Genomic DNA, 16,852 nt, shown 5'->3' with positions numbered 1-16,852 from the left:
AAACGGTCGGACGTCTATAAAGAGAGAGACGCTTGCTTAGCATGGCACAAGGTCCATTAGACCTGGTTTTATTGGATTTGGCAACCAAAGTATGGAGTCCCTAAAGAGATAGTTCACCCTAAAAAAAATGAAAATGCACTCACCATTTACTGACCTACATGCATGTAGTTCTACACGTTTATTCATACGTTTGCATTACTGAGAGCAGGAGAGAGACCGGCTGCACTAGTAGGCGGTAACGTTATCTTCATAATATTGTTTAATTAGCATAAATGATTAGCAAATGAATCTGTCTCGTCAGCCTTTACAAGTGAATGAAATATCTACACACAATCTGAATTCCCAATTAGAATAATACTACAAACTATATAATACTATTCATGAAAACACCTAAATAACAGACTAATCCAAATGCCCAACACGAGCGAGCTGCGCTCCAGACCAGATCAGCTCGATGACGTATAATGTCTCCGACGCCGCCTGTAGTCCCATTTAGCAACTTGATAGCAAGCGTCTTTTAAAAGAAGCATAACCCATTCAAAAATTCAAGAGTGTGCTGTAAGTGATGTGTTTTATGTCGCAGAACAAAACGTGAAAGTATTTTGAGTTTGTGTTTGCCACGAACCTTATTTAAGCGATTTTACTGAAACCCCATCGAGAAAACCCATTGACTTTGGGACGAAGGAACCGGAACTGCTAAAATTCTAACTCGCTTCCGGGTTTTTGCATACAAATTGACGTCATAGTTCCTCCACTCAATTAGGAGTAGGCTAGCCTCAACAAGACTGACTGCTCATTTAGTCTACATCTAGGCCTATTGAACTACGTGCTTTAGCATAGGCCAACGAACTGCAGTGCAGACACCAATTCTCACTTAAGCTCATTTCAGGTTATGATTAGACCTGTCCAGTTTCATCTGGAACGCATCCCAGATGACCTTCTGAAGTGGTTTGAGCGATCGGATGGATATCTGATCAGAAAAAAAAAAAAAAAAAACGAATGAAGTGAGCAAACAGCCTCAAAAACACAGACGTGACAGGAATATATATTGAATATAAATATATTATATTCATTATTTGATAAATATATAATATTCAATTACATAAAATAATTAAAAGGACAAATGCTGGACCTTTTGGCAACACTTTTTCAGTTTAGGTCACAATTCACAGCATTAACAAACAATTAAACTAACACTACTAGCATAATAAACTAACTAGCTGTTTGTTAATAATTAGTAAGGTACTAATTGGGTTTACGTTTAGGTTAGGGCTAGGCATGCCCCCACCCCGGCTACGGGCATGATGTAGTGGAGTAGCAAGTAACATGCTATTAGGTTATGTGACCGCTAGATGGCGATCTTGGATAATAAGAAGCTTACCACCACTAGGAGTTTGTCAGAGTCATTGGTCTTTAATTATAATCATCTGTCTCCCTATTCTACTGCATCCCAGAATAACACACGGCACCAAAAAAAAAAAAAAAAAGTAAAAATATATATTCAGTATATTTAATATGTTTTTGTCCGCAACTCGCCGTCACGCCGTGACGGAGATTCCCGAGCCTGTTTGGTCCAATGGGAGGCGTGCTCTCCTCAGCGCTCACCATGACAACGAGACTCCCAGCAGTGACGTCGCCATGTAAACATTTGCATATGCATTCCTATAAAGCACGGCGGTTCTCGCTCGGTGTTGTCAGTTCTCTCGGGGCTGCTCCTAGAAATTGACCAAGGTAAGTTCAAAATAAACTTCTCTTTCAAAACACCTGTCTCTTGTTTTTATTTGTCATGTACAGCAATACACTGTCATACAGGTCTGTTGAATGCATTTGTACGCAACGTGGTTTGACAATAAAGTAGCCTAACAAGTAAATAGTTGTTAAAAATGTACCTTCATTAGTCAACATTTGGGGAAGGTAGTAAAAAGTTAATCAAAGATGTCCTAAGACATAATGGTAATGTTATGGATGTTACATGACTGTATTTATTATTACGTATGTATGTTTAAAACCAGCAGAATATACTATATATTTAACATGTCATGAACTTACTGTTCTTCAAAAAATTGCTCAATAAAAATTTCCTTAAGACAAGAATGGGTATTGTTTTGGTCTTTTATTCTTTTTTTTTTTGTCAAACTACTGTAGGTTTTAAGTTACTACAGCAGATATAGGCTACCTATATCATTATATTGGTAGTCAGAGTTATTTTAACTACCCAAATCGAGTAAAATGTCTCCTACTCAAGTACTTTTTGCATGCAAAAGTCAAATTTACAGTTTTCAACAACCAAATTTTGTCTCGTAAAAATGACCAGTGGGGTGTGAGAAAAAAGTTAATGTCAAGTTATATATTATATATAAAAGAAGTGGAACAAGTTGTCATAATATTTAGTCATAATGCATTTTTCTGTACATTTCCATTAGACGTTTTTTTCTAAATCTATAATTGGTAAATTGCTCCCAGGTCAATCTGGACTTTGTCTAATGAAGGTGAGGTGTATCTGAAAGGAGATTGTCCTATGTTCACATTTCTACTTTTGTTTTGGGTTTGTTTTCTTTGTCCTATGGAGTGCTGTCTTTTTCTTTCTGTATCACAATGACATGATCTGGCAACGAATCACAGTACAAGCCGCAAAAAAATGAAATAAATTAGCCGTAGCTTACATGAGGGCGTCCATCCAGAGTACGCTGTTACATTGACAACATGAGTAAGTAATTTGACTGTCTTATCCGTACACAATGACACAAGGACTTGTCATTCTGACGGCACTGACATGTTCATTGAGAGATGAACCAAGGACTTTAAGCAAGAGACTGGCCTTTGCAGGTAATCCATGCTGTTTGGCTATTTGTATGTGCTGTTTTGAGAAATGCACTCACTGCTCAGCAAATTTCAAATCTGAGAAGTTTACCAAAGCGACTGAAAAAAAAAACTGTAATACAGCACAAGTTAATGCAAAGATGAAAAGTCTGCAAAGACAAAAGTGTGTATTTTTATTTGCACATATCACTTTATAAAAATAGTAGCGTATACATAATTCGGTTTTATATTTTTGGCTTAATATTTAATACTCGTTTTGATGTAACCATGTCTATAGTGGAATGGAACATCACAACCATGGTTTCTGCAGGTGTCAGTCACTATTTCAATTGTATGACTTTTTAAGTCTTTTCTTAAAACCATTGTGACCCCGACATTTCTCAGAGGTGGCTATAAATATACAAATGTTGCACACATAACAATAGGCCTATATAAACATGAGCATATTGCCAACACAAAGAGTGCAACAGTCTTAACAGTCATGGGCTACATAGTGTGTATAATCATTTATTCATTTCTTTAATTTAATATTAATAACCTAACCTCAAGGAGACTGGTGGACAGCATGTGTTCAGGACAAGTCCATTGGTTTAATTTTGGAGATCATCCTCAATGGTCAGTTGTGGCCTGTGTTCATTTTCAATTTGATTACCATAAAGGGGTCAGAAAGTTTAACCTGGTGCTATAAGTTCAGTCTGTGCTGTTGATCTGACGTACAATCTAATCTAATACACAATTCTATGACAAAAATTAAGGGCCGATGGCTCTTTATTTGCATGCGATCCTTGCATGCATGAAATATTGCACATCATGACAAGTTTTGCTTGCTAACTGAAAACGTGCTAGATATAATGCAGTTTTTCGTTCAGAATTGTGGTATTTTTAAAGTACTATCAAGTTTTCTAACTGGCGAGCGACATGATCTAGTGGGTCCGTCATCTTTAGTGTGCGCGTTGGTGATTTCAGGAGGCGTGGCTTTGGACAGCAGGGGAGGGATTGTATTTGAAATATTATGCTAACCAGTTAGCATTTTGGCAGATCACCTAGTGCAGCTTTAACTGATGTCACACTAAAGCTCCGATCTGTCAGAAGTCAAACTGTGGCATTTAAATATGGTCAGTAGTAAAGTAGAACTTATTGTGGTATTTTCAGCATTTTTTGTTAGCATGATTTGGAGGGGCTCAAAAAAATAAGCCAATGTTGTTCTTGAAAGTACCTTTTTGACCTTTGAAAAAGTACATAGGTCATGGCATAAAGACACACTGAAGGGGAGGTTTTCACTCATCAAAACAACTAATTAAATAAAAGACACCAAACATCCCCTAAAAGGTCATTCAGGGTGACAATAACAGTTCAAGCATCTGAAAAATATTTTTCCTTCATTTTCTTTTCGGCTTGGTCCCTTTATTATTACACGCCACCGTGGAATTAACCTGCCAACTTATCCAGCACAATTTTTACGCAGCGGATGACCTTCCGGCCGCAACCCATCTCTGGGAAACATCCACACACACACACACACACTCAGTCACACTCATACACTACGGAAAACTTAGCCCACCCAATTCACCTGTACCGCATGTCTTTGGACTTGTGGGGGAAACCGGAGCACCCGGAGGAAAACCCACGCGAATGCAGGGAGAACATGCAAACTCCACACAGAAACGGTAGCTGACCCAGCTGAGGCTCGAACCAGTGACCTTCCTGCTGTGAGGCAACGGCACTACCTACTGCGTCACCTAAAAATATTATATGTATGGCAAATTTATATCCTAAATAGAGGGTCTCATCACTACAATTTATTTGTGTCTTTTTATTTTTGACAACCAAAGAGTGCTTAAACGGTCGGACGTCTATAAAGAGAGAGACGCTTGCTTAGCATGGCACAAGGTCCATTAGACCTGGTTTTATTGGATTTGGCAACCAAAGTATGGAGTCCCTAAAGAGATAGTTCACCCTAAAAAAAATGAAAATGCACTCACCATTTACTGACCTACATGCATGTAGTTCTACACGTTTATTCATATGTTTGCATTACTGAGAGCAGGAGAGAGACCGGCTGCACTAGTAGGCGGTAACGTTATCTTCATAATATTGTTTAATTAGCATAAATGATTAGCAAATGAATCTGTCTCGTCAGCCTTTACAAGTGAAGGAAATATCTACACACAATCTGAATTCCCAATTAGAATAATACTACAAACTATATAATACTATTCATGAAAACACCTAAATAACAGACTAATCCAAATGCCCAACACGAGCGAGCTGCGCTCCAGACCAGATCAGCTCGATGACGTATAATGTCTCCGACGCCGCCTGTAGTCCCATTTAGCAACTTGATAGCAAGCGTCTTTTAAAAGAAGCATAACCCATTCAAAAATTCAAGAGTGTGCTGTAAGTGATGTGTTTTATGTCGCAGAACAAAACGTGAAAGTATTTTGAGTTTGTGTTTGCCACGAACCTTATTTAAGCGATTTTACTGAAACCCCATCGAGAAAACCCATTGACTTTGGGACGAAGGAACCGGAACTGCTACAATTCTAACTCGCTTCCGGGTTTTTGCATACAAATTGACGTCATAGTTCCTCCACTCAATTAGGAGTAGGCTAGCCTCAACAAGACTGACTGCTCATTTAGTCTACATCTAGGCCTATTGAACTACGTGCTTTAGCATAGGCCAACGAACTGCAGTGCAGACACCAATTCTCACTTAAGCTCATTTCAGGTTATGATTAGACCTGTCCAGTTTCATCTGGAACGCATCCCAGATGACCTTCTGAAGTGGTTTGAGCGATCGGATGGATATCTGATCAGAAAAAAAAAAAAAAAAACGAATGAAGTGAGCAAACAGCCTCAAAAACACAGACGTGACAGGAATATATATTGAATATAAATATATTATATTCATTATTTGATAAATATATAATATTCAATTACATAAAATAATTAAAAGGACAAATGCTGGACCTTTTGGCAACACTTTTTCAGTTTAGGTCACAATTCACAGCATTAACAAACAATTAAACTAACACTACTAGCATAATAAACTAACTAGCTGTTTGTTAATAATTAGTAAGGTACTAATTGGGTTTACGTTTAGGTTAGGGCTAGGCATGCCCCCACCCCGGCTACGGGCATGATGTAGTGGAGTAGCAAGTAACATGCTATTAGGTTATGTGACCGCTAGATGGCGATCTTGGATAATAAGAAGCTTACCACCACTAGGAGTTTGTCAGAGTCATTGGTCTTTAATTATAATCATCTGTCTCCCTATTCTACTGCATCCCAGAATAACACACGGCACCAAAAAAAAAAAAAAAAAAGTAAAAATATATATTCAGTATATTTAATATGTTTTTGTCCGCAACTCGCCGTCACGCCGTGACGGAGATTCCCGAGCCTGTTTGGTCCAATGGGAGGCGTGCTCTCCTCAGCGCTCACCATGACAACGAGACTCCCAGCAGTGACGTCGCCATGTAAACATTTGCATATGCATTCCTATAAAGCACGGCGGTTCTCGCTCGGTGTTGTCAGTTCTCTCGGGGCTGCTCCTAGAAATTGACCAAGGTAAGTTCAAAATAAACTTCTCTTTCAAAACACCTGTCTCTTGTTTTTATTTGTCATGTACAGCAATACACTGTCATACAGGTCTGTTGAATGCATTTGTACGCAACGTGGTTTGACAATAAAGTAGCCTAACAAGTAAATAGTTGTTAAAAATGTACCTTCATTAGTCAACATTTGGGGAAGGTAGTAAAAAGTTAATCAAAGATGTCCTAAGACATAATGGTAATGTTATGGATGTTACATGACTGTATTTATTATTACGTATGTATGTTTAAAACCAGCAGAATATACTATATATTTAACGTGTCATGAACTTACTGTTCTTCAAAAAATTGCTCAATAAAAATTTCCTTAAGACAAGAATGGGTATTGTTTTGGTCTTTTTTTCTTTTTTTTTTTTTTGTCAAACTACTGTAGGTTTTAAGTTACTACAGCAGATATAGGCTACCTATATCATTATATTGGTAGTCAGAGTTATTTTAACTACCCAAATCGAGTAAAATGTCTCCTACTCAAGTACTTTTTGCATGCAAAAGTCAAATTTACAGTTTTCAACAACCAAATTTTGTCTCGTAAAAATGACCAGTGGGGTGTGAGAAAAAAGTTAATGTCAAGTTATATATTATATATAAAAGAAGTGGAACAAGTTGTCATAATATTTAGTCATAATGCATTTTTCTGTACATTTCCATTAGACGTTTTTTTCTAAATCTATAATTGGTAAATTGCTCCCAGGTCAATCTGGACTTTGTCTAATGAAGGTGAGGTGTATCTGAAAGGAGATTGTCCTATGTTCACATTTCTACTTTTGTTTTGGGTTTGTTTTCTTTGTCCTATGGAGTGCTGTCTTTTTCTTTCTGTATCACAATGACATGATCTGGCAACGAATCACAGTACAAGCCGCAAAAAAATGAAATAAATTAGCCGTAGCTTACATGAGGGCGTCCATCCAGAGTACGCTGTTACATTGACAACATGAGTAAGTAATTTGACTGTCTTATCCGTACACAATGACACAAGGACTTGTCATTCTGACGGCACTGACATGTTCATTGAGAGATGAACCAAGGACTTTAAGCAAGAGACTGGCCTTTGCAGGTAATCCATGCTGTTTGGCTATTTGTATGTGCTGTTTTGAGAAATGCACTCACTGCTCAGCAAATTTCAAATCTGAGAAGTTTACCAAAGCGACTGAAAAAAAAACTGTAATACAGCACAAGTTAATGCAAAGATGAAAAGTCTGCAAAGACAAAAGTGTGTATTTTTATTTGCACATATCACTTTATAAAAATAGTAGCGTATACATAATTCGGTTTTATATTTTTGGCTTAATATTTAATACTCGTTTTGATGTAACCATGTCTATAGTGGAATGGAACATCACAACCATGGTTTCTGCAGGTGTCAGTCACTATTTCAATTGTATGACTTTTTAAGTCTTTTCTTAAAACCATTGTGACCCCGACATTTCTCAGAGGTGGCTATAAATATACAAATGTTGCACACATAACAATAGGCCTATATAAACATGAGCATATTGCCAACACAAAGAGTGCAACAGTCTTAACAGTCATGGGCTACATAGTGTGTATAATCATTTATTCATTTCTTTAATTTAATATTAATAACCTTACCTCAAGGAGACTGGTGGACAGCATGTGTTCAGGACAAGTCCATTGGTTTAATTTTGGAGATCATCCTCAATGGTCAGTTGTGGCCTGTGTTCATTTTCAATTTGATTACCATAAAGGGGTCAGAAAGTTTAACCTGGTGCTATAAGTTCAGTCTGTGCTGTTGATCTGACGTACAATCTAATCTAATACACAATTCTATGACAAAAATTAAGGGCCGATGGCTCTTTATTTGCATGCGATCCTTGCATGCATGAAATATTGCACATCATGACAAGTTTTGCTTGCTAACTGAAAACGTGCTAGATATAATGCAGTTTTTCGTTCAGAATTGTGGTATTTTTAAAGTACTATCAAGTTTTCTAACTGGCGAGCGACATGATCTAGTGGGTCCGTCATCTTTAGTGTGCGCGTTGGTGATTTCAGGAGGCGTGGCTTTGGACAGCAGGGGAGGGATTGTATTTGAAATATTATGCTAACCAGTTAGCATTTTGGCAGATCACCTAGTGCAGCTTTAACTGATGTCACACTAAAGCTCCGATCTGTCAGAAGTCAAACTGTGGCATTTAAATATGGTCAGTAGTAAAGTAGAACTTATTGTGGTATTTTCAGCATTTTTTGTTAGCATGATTTGGAGGGGCTCAAAAAAATAAGCCAATGTTGTTCTTGAAAGTACCTTTTTGACCTTTGAAAAAGTACATAGGTCATGGCATAAAGACACACTGAAGGGGAGGTTTTCACTCATCAAAACAACTAATTAAATAAAAGACACCAAACATCCCCTAAAAGGTCATTCAGGGTGACAATAACAGTTCAAGCATCTGAAAAATATTTTTCCTTCATTTTCTTTTCGGCTTGGTCCCTTTATTATTACACGCCACCGTGGAATTAACCTGCCAACTTATCCAGCACAATTTTTACGCAGCGGATGACCTTCCGGCCGCAACCCATCTCTGGGAAACATCCACACACACACACACACACTCAGTCACACTCATACACTACGGAAAACTTAGCCCACCCAATTCACCTGTACCGCATGTCTTTGGACTTGTGGGGGAAACCGGAGCACCCGGAGGAAAACCCACGCGAATGCAGGGAGAACATGCAAACTCCACACAGAAACGGTAGCTGACCCAGCTGAGGCTCGAACCAGTGACCTTCCTGCTGTGAGGCAACGGCACTACCTACTGCGTCACCTGAAAATATTATATGTATGGCAAATTTATATCCTAAATAGAGGGTCTCATCACTACAATTTATTTGTGTCTTTTTATTTTTGACAACCAAAGAGTGCTTAAACGGTCGGACGTCTATAAAGAGAGAGACGCTTGCTTAGCATGGCACAAGGTCCATTAGACCTGGTTTTATTGGATTTGGCAACCAAAGTATGGAGTCCCTAAAGAGATAGTTCACCCTAAAAAAAATGAAAATGCACTCACCATTTACTGACCTACATGCATGTAGTTCTACACGTTTATTCATACGTTTGCATTACTGAGAGCAGGAGAGAGACCGGCTGCACTAGTAGGCGGTAACGTTATCTTCATAATATTGTTTAATTAGCATAAATGATTAGCAAATGAATCTGTCTCGTCAGCCTTTACAAGTGAATGAAATATCTACACACAATCTGAATTCCCAATTAGAATAATACTACAAACTATATAATACTATTCATGAAAACACCTAAATAACAGACTAATCCAAATGCCCAACACGAGCGAGCTGCGCTCCAGACCAGATCAGCTCGATGACGTATAATGTCTCCGACGCCGCCTGTAGTCCCATTTAGCAACTTGATAGCAAGCGTCTTTTAAAAGAAGCATAACCCATTCAAAAATTCAAGAGTGTGCTGTAAGTGATGTGTTTTATGTCGCAGAACAAAACGTGAAAGTATTTTGAGTTTGTGTTTGCCACGAACCTTATTTAAGCGATTTTACTGAAACCCCATCGAGAAAACCCATTGACTTTGGGACGAAGGAACCGGAACTGCTAAAATTCTAACTCGCTTCCGGGTTTTTGCATACAAATTGACGTCATAGTTCCTCCACTCAATTAGGAGTAGGCTAGCCTCAACAAGACTGACTGCTCATTTAGTCTACATCTAGGCCTATTGAACTACGTGCTTTAGCATAGGCCAACGAACTGCAGTGCAGACACCAATTCTCACTTAAGCTCATTTCAGGTTATGATTAGACCTGTCCAGTTTCATCTGGAACGCATCCCAGATGACCTTCTGAAGTGGTTTGAGCGATCGGATGGATATCTGATCAGAAAAAAAAAAAAAAAAACGAATGAAGTGAGCAAACAGCCTCAAAAACACAGACGTGACAGGAATATATATTGAATATAAATATATTATATTCATTATTTGATAAATATATAATATTCAATTACATAAAATAATTAAAAGGACAAATGCTGGACCTTTTGGCAACACTTTTTCAGTTTAGGTCACAATTCACAGCATTAACAAACAATTAAACTAACACTACTAGCATAATAAACTAACTAGCTGTTTGTTAATAATTAGTAAGGTACTAATTGGGTTTACGTTTAGGTTAGGGCTAGGCATGCCCCCACCCCGGCTACGGGCATGATGTAGTGGAGTAGCAAGTAACATGCTATTAGGTTATGTGACCGCTAGATGGCGATCTTGGATAATAAGAAGCTTACCACCACTAGGAGTTTGTCAGAGTCATTGGTCTTTAATTATAATCATCTGTCTCCCTATTCTACTGCATCCCAGAATAACACACGGCACCAAAAAAAAAAAAAAAAAGTAAAAATATATATTCAGTATATTTAATATGTTTTTGTCCGCAACTCGCCGTCACGCCGTGACGGAGATTCCCGAGCCTGTTTGGTCCAATGGGAGGCGTGCTCTCCTCAGCGCTCACCATGACAACGAGACTCCCAGCAGTGACGTCGCCATGTAAACATTTGCATATGCATTCCTATAAAGCACGGCGGTTCTCGCTCGGTGTTGTCAGTTCTCTCGGGGCTGCTCCTAGAAATTGACCAAGGTAAGTTCAAAATAAACTTCTCTTTCAAAACACCTGTCTCTTGTTTTTATTTGTCATGTACAGCAATACACTGTCATACAGGTCTGTTGAATGCATTTGTACGCAACGTGGTTTGACAATAAAGTAGCCTAACAAGTAAATAGTTGTTAAAAATGTACCTTCATTAGTCAACATTTGGGGAAGGTAGTAAAAAGTTAATCAAAGATGTCCTAAGACATAATGGTAATGTTATGGATGTTACATGACTGTATTTATTATTACGTATGTATGTTTAAAACCAGCAGAATATACTATATATTTAACGTGTCATGAACTTACTGTTCTTCAAAAAATTGCTCAATAAAAATTTCCTTAAGACAAGAATGGGTATTGTTTTGGTCTTTTTTTCTTTTTTTTTTTTTTGTCAAACTACTGTAGGTTTTAAGTTACTACAGCAGATATAGGCTACCTATATCATTATATTGGTAGTCAGAGTTATTTTAACTACCCAAATCGAGTAAAATGTCTCCTACTCAAGTACTTTTTGCATGCAAAAGTCAAATTTACAGTTTTCAACAACCAAATTTTGTCTCGTAAAAATGACCAGTGGGGTGTGAGAAAAAAGTTAATGTCAAGTTATATATTATATATAAAAGAAGTGGAACAAGTTGTCATAATATTTAGTCATAATGCATTTTTCTGTACATTTCCATTAGACGTTTTTTTCTAAATCTATAATTGGTAAATTGCTCCCAGGTCAATCTGGACTTTGTCTAATGAAGGTGAGGTGTATCTGAAAGGAGATTGTCCTATGTTCACATTTCTACTTTTGTTTTGGGTTTGTTTTCTTTGTCCTATGGAGTGCTGTCTTTTTCTTTCTGTATCACAATGACATGATCTGGCAACGAATCACAGTACAAGCCGCAAAAAAATGAAATAAATTAGCCGTAGCTTACATGAGGGCGTCCATCCAGAGTACGCTGTTACATTGACAACATGAGTAAGTAATTTGACTGTCTTATCCGTACACAATGACACAAGGACTTGTCATTCTGACGGCACTGACATGTTCATTGAGAGATGAACCAAGGACTTTAAGCAAGAGACTGGCCTTTGCAGGTAATCCATGCTGTTTGGCTATTTGTATGTGCTGTTTTGAGAAATGCACTCACTGCTCAGCAAATTTCAAATCTGAGAAGTTTACCAAAGCGACTGAAAAAAAAACTGTAATACAGCACAAGTTAATGCAAAGATGAAAAGTCTGCAAAGACAAAAGTGTGTATTTTTATTTGCACATATCACTTTATAAAAATAGTAGCATATACATAATTCGGTTTTATATTTTTGGCTTAATATTTAATACTCGTTTTGATGTAACCATGTCTATAGTGGAATGGAACATCACAACCATGGTTTCTGCAGGTGTCAGTCACTATTTCAATTGTATGACTTTTTAAGTCTTTTCTTAAAACCATTGTGACCCCGACATTTCTCAGAGGTGGCTATAAATATACAAATGTTGCACACATAACAATAGGCCTATATAAACATGAGCATATTGCCAACACAAAGAGTGCAACAGTCTTAACAGTCATGGGCTACATAGTGTGTATAATCATTTATTCATTTCTTTAATTTAATATTAATAACCTAACCTCAAGGAGACTGGTGGACAGCATGTGTTCAGGACAAGTCCATTGGTTTAATTTTGGAGATCATCCTCAATGGTCAGTTGTGGCCTGTGTTCATTTTCAATTTGATTACCATAAAGGGGTCAGAAAGTTTAACCTGGTGCTATAAGTTCAGTCTGTGCTGTTGATCTGACGTACAATCTAATCTAATACACAATTCTATGACAAAAATTAAGGGCCGATGGCTCTTTATTTGCATGCGATCCTTGCATGCATGAAATATTGCACATCATGACAAGTTTTGCTTGCTAACTGAAAACGTGCTAGATATAATGCAGTTTTTCGTTCAGAATTGTGGTATTTTTAAAGTACTATCAAGTTTTCTAACTGGCGAGCGACATGATCTAGTGGGTCCGTCATCTTTAGTGTGCGCGTTGGTGATTTCAGGAGGCGTGGCTTTGGACAGCAGGGGAGGGATTGTATTTGAAATATTATGCTAACCAGTTAGCATTTTGGCAGATCACCTAGTGCAGCTTTAACTGATGTCACACTAAAGCTCCGATCTGTCAGAAGTCAAACTGTGGCATTTAAATATGGTCAGTAGTAAAGTAGAACTTATTGTGGTATTTTCAGCATTTTTTGTTAGCATGATTTGGAGGGGCTCAAAAAAATAAGCCAATGTTGTTCTTGAAAGTACCTTTTTGACCTTTGAAAAAGTACATAGGTCATGGCATAAAGACACACTGAAGGGGAGGTTTTCACTCATCAAAACAACTAATTAAATAAAAGACACCAAACATCCCCTAAAAGGTCATTCAGGGTGACAATAACAGTTCAAGCATCTGAAAAATATTTTTCCTTCATTTTCTTTTCGGCTTGGTCCCTTTATTATTACACGCCACCGTGGAATTAACCTGCCAACTTATCCAGCACAATTTTTACGCAGCGGATGACCTTCCGGCCGCAACCCATCTCTGGGAAACATCCACACACACACACACACACTCAGTCACACTCATACACTACGGAAAACTTAGCCCACCCAATTCACCTGTACCGCATGTCTTTGGACTTGTGGGGGAAACCGGAGCACCCGGAGGAAAACCCACGCGAATGCAGGGAGAACATGCAAACTCCACACAGAAACGGTAGCTGACCCAGCTGAGGCTCGAACCAGTGACCTTCCTGCTGTGAGGCAACGGCACTACCTACTGCGTCACCTAAAAATATGTATGGCAAATTTATATCCTAAATAGAGGGTCTCATCACTACAATTTATTTGTGTCTTTTTATTTTTGACAACCAAAGAGTGCTTAAACGGTCGGACGTCTATAAAGAGAGAGACGCTTGCTTAGCATGGCACAAGGTCCATTAGACCTGGTTTTATTGGATTTGGCAACCAAAGTATGGAGTCCCTAAAGAGATAGTTCACCCTAAAAAAAATGAAAATGCACTCACCATTTACTGACCTACATGCATGTAGTTCTACACGTTTATTCATACGTTTGCATTACTGAGAGCAGGAGAGAGACCGGCTGCACTAGTAGGCGGTAACGTTATCTTCATAATATTGTTTAATTAGCATAAATGATTAGCAAATGAATCTGTCTCGTCAGCCTTTACAAGTGAAGGAAATATCTACACACAATCTGAATTCCCAATTAGAATAATACTACAAACTATATAATACTATTCATGAAAACACCTAAATAACAGACTAATCCAAATGCCCAACACGAGCGAGCTGCGCTCCAGACCAGATCAGCTCGATGACGTATAATGTCTCCGACGCCGCCTGTAGTCCCATTTAGCAACTTGATAGCAAGCGTCTTTTAAAAGAAGCATAACCCATTCAAAAATTCAAGAGTGTGCTGTAAGTGATGTGTTTTATGTCGCAGAACAAAACGTGAAAGTATTTTGAGTTTGTGTTTGCCACGAACCTTATTTAAGCGATTTTACTGAAACCCCATCGAGAAAACCCATTGACTTTGGGACGAAGGAACCGGAACTGCTAAAATTCTAACTCGCTTCCGGGTTTTTGCATACAAATTGACGTCATAGTTCCTCCACTCAATTAGGAGTAGGCTAGCCTCAACAAGACTGACTGCTCATTTAGTCTACATCTAGGCCTATTGAACTACGTGCTTTAGCATAGGCCAACGAACTGCAGTGCAGACACCAATTCTCACTTAAGCTCATTTCAGGTTATGATTAGACCTGTCCAGTTTCATCTGGAACGCATCCCAGATGACCTTCTGAAGTGGTTTGAGCGATCGGATGGATATCTGATCAGAAAAAAAAAAAAAAAACGAATGAAGTGAGCAAACAGCCTCAAAAACACAGACGTGACAGGAATATATATTGAATATAAATATATTATATTCATTATTTGATAAATATATAATATTCAATTACATAAAATAATTAAAAGGACAAATGCTGGACCTTTTGGCAACACTTTTTCAGTTTAGGTCACAATTCACAGCATTAACAAACAATTAAACTAACACTACTAGCATAATAAACTAACTAGCTGTTTGTTAATAATTAGTAAGGTACTAATTGGGTTTACGTTTAGGTTAGGGCTAGGCATGCCCCCACCCCGGCTACGGGCATGATGTAGTGGAGTAGCAAGTAACATGCTATTAGGTTATGTGACCGCTAGATGGCGATCTTGGATAATAAGAAGCTTACCACCACTAGGAGTTTGTCAGAGTCATTGGTCTTTAATTATAATCATCTGTCTCCCTATTCTACTGCATCCCAGAATAACACACGGCACCAAAAAAAAAAATGTAAAAATATATATTCAGTATATTTAATATGTTTTTGTCCGCAACTCGCCGTCACGCCGTGACGGAGATTCCCGAGCCTGTTTGGTCCAATGGGAGGCGTGCTCTCCTCAGCGCTCACCATGACAACGAGACTCCCAGCAGTGACGTCGCCATGTAAACATTTGCATATGCATTCCTATAAAGCACGGCGGTTCTCGCTCGGTGTTGTCAGTTCTCTCGGGGCTGCTCCTAGAAATTGACCAAGGTAAGTTCAAAATAAACTTCTCTTTCAAAACACCTGTCTCGTGTTTTTATTTGTCATGTACAGCAATACACTGTCATACAGGTCTGTTGAATGCATTTGTACGCAACGTGGTTTGACAATAAAGTAGCCTAACAAGTAAATAGTTGTTAAAAATGTACCTTCATTAGTCAACATTTGGGGAAGGTAGTAAAAAGTTAATCAAAGATGTCCTAAGACATAATGGTAATGTTATGGATGTTACATGACTGTATTTATTATTACGTATGTATGTTTAAAACCAGCAGAATATACTATATATTTAACGTGTCATGAACTTACTGTTCTTCAAAAAATTGCTCAATAAAAATTTCCTTAAGACAAGAATGGGTATTGTTTTGGTCTTTTTTTCTTTTTTTGTTTGTCAAACTACTGTAGGTTTTAAGTTACTACAGCAGATATAGGCTACCTATATCATTATATTGGTAGTCAGAGTTATTTTAACTACCCAAATCGAGTAAAATGTCTCCTACTCAAGTACTTTTTGCATGCAAAAGTCAAATTTACAGTTTTCAACAACCAAATTTTGTCTCGTAAAAATGACCAGTGGGGTGTGAGAAAAAAGTTAATGTCAAGTTATATATTATATATAAAAGAAGTGGAACAAGTTGTCATAATATTTAGTCATAATGCATTTTTCTGTACATTTCCATTAGACGTTTTTTTCTAAATCTATAATTGGTAAATTGCTCCCAGGTCAATCTGGACTTTGTCTAATGAAGGTGAGGTGTATCTGAAAGGAGATTGTCCTATGTTCACATTTCTACTTTTGTTTTGGGTTTGTTTTCTTTGTCCTATGGAGTGCTGTCTTTTTCTTTCTGTATCACAATGACATGATCTGGCAACGAATCACAGTACAAGCCGCAAAAAAATGAAATAAATTAGCCGTAGCTTACATGAGGGCGTCCATCCAGAGTACGCTGTTACATTGACAACATGAGTAAGTAATTTGACTGTCTTATCCGTACACAATGACACAAGGACTTGTCATTCTGACGGCACTGACATGTTCATTGAGAGATGAACCAAGGACTTTAAGCAAGAGACTGGCCTTTGCAGGTAATCCATGCTGTTTGGCTATTTGTATGTGCTGTTTTGAGAAATGCACTCACTGCTC

The sequence above is a fragment of the Danio rerio genome, chromosome 6 (assembly GCF_052040795.2).
Source record: "Danio rerio strain M-AB ecotype USA chromosome 6, GRCz13ab, whole genome shotgun sequence".
NCBI classification, from domain to species: domain Eukaryota; kingdom Metazoa; phylum Chordata; class Actinopteri; order Cypriniformes; family Danionidae; genus Danio; species Danio rerio.
The sequence above is the reverse complement of the archived record's forward strand: the minus strand, read 5'-3'. Positions refer to the sequence as shown.